General features: G+C 51.7%; 1 non-coding gene across 1 annotated transcript; it reads left to right on the top strand.

Moving 5' to 3' along the window:
• The first annotated feature begins 2175 nt into the window (after nt 1–2175).
• Nucleotides 2176–2246, top strand: TRNAI-GAU (transfer RNA isoleucine (anticodon GAU)). The gene has a single exon. It is a non-coding gene; the product is annotated as a tRNA-Ile (tRNA).
• Nucleotides 2247–3242: the final 996 nt, after the last annotated feature.

Here is a 3242-nt window from a genome sequence, read left to right as displayed (position 1 = left end):
CCAAAACAATTAGAATTCCTCCCTCTCTTGCTATTTGAGTATGACTGGGGTGGGGACTCTCAATACAAGTCTTAATAATAAGTGGCTTGGGCATTTAGACATGGGCAGGCACCCTGTAGGTTATCAAATAGTGAAAAAATAATTTTTCATCACTCTCCTTCACTCTGTTCTTCTGCTCCAAAGTCATCTTGTTGCACAAGTGTTGTCTACCCTTTCTCTAGCTCTTGTTGTTGGTTCTGGCTTCTCCCCTTCCCTTTGTACTCCTGCAACTAAGAAGACTAGTGAAGCACGCTCAGAAAGCCGGTACACCTACAGCGCAATCCTAAATATGGCTAGGAAATAATTACCATTTATCTCAATGGGATTACTCTCTAGTAAGTTTGGTGTAGTGGTTAAGTAGGGAGCCAGTTTGGTGTAGTGGTTAAGTGTGCAGACTCTTATCTGGGAGAACCGGGTTTGATTCCTCACTCCTCCACTTGCACCTGCTGGAATGGCCTTGGGTCAGCCATAGCTCTGGCAGAGGTTGTCCTTGAAAGGGCAGCTGCCGTGAGACTCCTCTCAGCCCCACCCATCTCATAGGGTGTCTGTTGTGAGGGAGGAAGGTAAAGGAGATTGTGAGCTGCTCTGAAACTCTTCGGAGTGGAGGGCGGAATATAAATCCAATATCTTCTTCTTCTTAAGAAAGGTCAAGATTGCAGCCCCAATCAATTAAGTAATGTGGCTTTTAGCCATTTAATTAACTAAATCCTTATACACAGCAGGCAGGTCAGAGGAGACATTCCCAGGTGAGAGACAAGTGGAGGGGGACACTTCTTCTAAGATGGGGTTTGGTTGCTTGCTACAGGGTATCAGAGGCTTGTATTAAAACAATTAACATTTTTTTTAAACAAGCCCATTGTCTGATTCATTTGGAGGCATCTTTATAATTGATCTAGGATAACAAAATGATTAATCTATCCCATTAAGCAATGAAGCACTGCAGACCTAGACTAATTTATAGTCAATATCCCACTTTCCTATATGCTGAATTAATTAATATTCCGCCCTCTCCTGAGATACAGGGTTTAGGGCAGTTACAACATTGGATAAAACAGTCAATTTATAAAACTTAATTCAATCATAAAATTCATCAGTAATAGCCAACAAATCACAGCATTCCAAGATGAAAACACCTTCCGGCGACTCTCAGGCATTATGCTTCTCACTAATCACGAAGGTCCTTCGCGCACTGGACTATGACTACCCTTGAGGTAAAGGATGAACTCTGCAGGATTCTTCTTCCCGCAATCAAAGCAGAACGGTGGAAAGAATATGACGCTTTCTGACACCCAGTGGAGCAAAAACAAAACAGGACTCTAATGAGCGCTCAGCAGGTTACAGGGGTGCATATTCTATACCAGAGAATAATTCAACCTGAAAACTCGTACCCCATTCTTATAATCCCCCAACCAGGGCTGGCTCTCCCACTAGGCAAACTAGGCTATTGTGTAGGGCACGGGCCTTCTGGGGTACTGAATTGGGTGCCTCCCTGTGACTCGGAGACATTATCAGTGGTGGGGGGGGGGGCAGCACCAGAAGTTAGCCTCCCCTATAGTGCCAGACAGTCTAGGGGCGGTCCTGCTGCCAACCACAGTGACTGAAACTCCTGGATATAAAGACCCACGCTTTGAACGCTTTGAATTACAAGTGAAGCGCACTGAAGGTTAACTACTCTACGATGAGTGATTTGGGGAGGGACAGTGGCTCAGTGGCAGAGCATCTGCTTGGTAAGCAGAAGGTCCCAGGTTCAATCCCTGGCATCTCCAACTCAAAAGGGTCCAGGTAAATAGGCGTGAAAACCTCAAGCTTGAGACCCTGGAGAGCCGCTGCCAGTTAGGGGAGGGACGGTGGCTCAGTGGCAGAGCATCTGCTTGGTAAGCAGAAGGTCCCAGGTTCAATCCCTGGCATCTCCAACTAAAAAGGGTCCAGGTAATAGCTGTGAAAAACCTCAAGCTTGAGACCCTGGAGAGCCGCTGCCAGTTAGGGGAGGGACGGTGGCTCAGTGGTAGAGCAGCTGCTTGGTAAGCAGAAGGTCCCAGGTTCAATCCCTGGCATCTCCAACTAAAAAGGGTCCAGGTAATAGCTGTGAAAAACCTCAAGCTTGAGACCCTGGAGAGCCGCTGCCAGTTAGGGGAGGGACAGTGGCTCAGTGGTAGAGCATCTGCTTGATAAGCAGAAGGTCCCAGGTTCAATCCCTGGCATCTCCAACTAAAAAGGGTCCAGGTAATAGCTGTGAAAAACCTCAAGCTTGAGACCCTGGAGAGCCGCTGCCAGTTAGGGGAGGGACGGTGGCTCAGTGGTAGAGCATCTGCTTGGTAAGCAGAAGGTCCCAGGTTCAATCCCTGGCATCTCCAACTAAAAAGGGTCCAGGTAATAGCTGTGAAAAACCTCAAGCTTGAGACCCTGGAGAGCCGCTGCCAGTTAGGGGAGGGGCGGTGGCTCAGTGGCAGAGCATCTGCTTGGTAAGCAGAAGGTCCCAGGTTCAATCCCCGGCATCTCCAACTAAAAAGGGTCCAGGCAAGTAGGTGTGAAAAACCTCAAGCTTGAGACCCTGGAGAGCCGCTGCCAGTCTGAGAAGACAAGACTGACTTCGATGCACCAAGAAGGGTCTGATTCAGCAGAAGGCAGCTTCAGATGCCCCTCGTCTTCCCGCTCCTCCGCGGGGCTTGTGTTGGATTGCAAGGTGCTGCGAGGTGGGGACCTTATTGGTCTGTGTCCTTCCCATCCTCTGCCTCGGAGCACCCGAGCCCCACGCTGAAGCCGCAGCCGTGTCTTTGGGCGTGAGCAGCGCTCGCTTACCCGCTCCGGCGCCCCTGGAATCCCCTGCGATGCGAGGCTGGCGAAGCGACGGTGCCGCGCGTGTCCTCTGCTTCCCCTCCCCGCAGCCCCGCTCTCTGCCCCTGCCGCCGCTTAGCGCCACGCTCCGCCTCGCAGGCAGAGAGCCCAGCCGCCGCCGCCGCCTGCTGCTGCTGCAAGAGACCAGATTATGCAAATATCTGACCACGCCCCCGCCGCCTGTCGGCCGAGACAGGCGATGCTCGACGGCCAAAAGGGGGAGCCTGCCTGCCTGGGCCCCCGGCTTCGTGGCTGCTCCTCCGCGCTGCTGCTCTTTCGCACCGAGGGCGATCAGCTGGCTTTTGCGGGGCTCCAACGGTGGCGGCGCCTTGCGAGCTGCCCTCCCAAACGTTGGGCTCCGTCTCGGC

Source organism: Heteronotia binoei, chromosome 5 (assembly GCF_032191835.1).
Source record: "Heteronotia binoei isolate CCM8104 ecotype False Entrance Well chromosome 5, APGP_CSIRO_Hbin_v1, whole genome shotgun sequence".
Taxonomy (NCBI): Eukaryota; Metazoa; Chordata; class Lepidosauria; order Squamata; family Gekkonidae; genus Heteronotia; species Heteronotia binoei.
The sequence above is the reverse complement of the archived record's forward strand: the minus strand, read 5'-3'. Positions and strand labels throughout refer to the sequence as shown.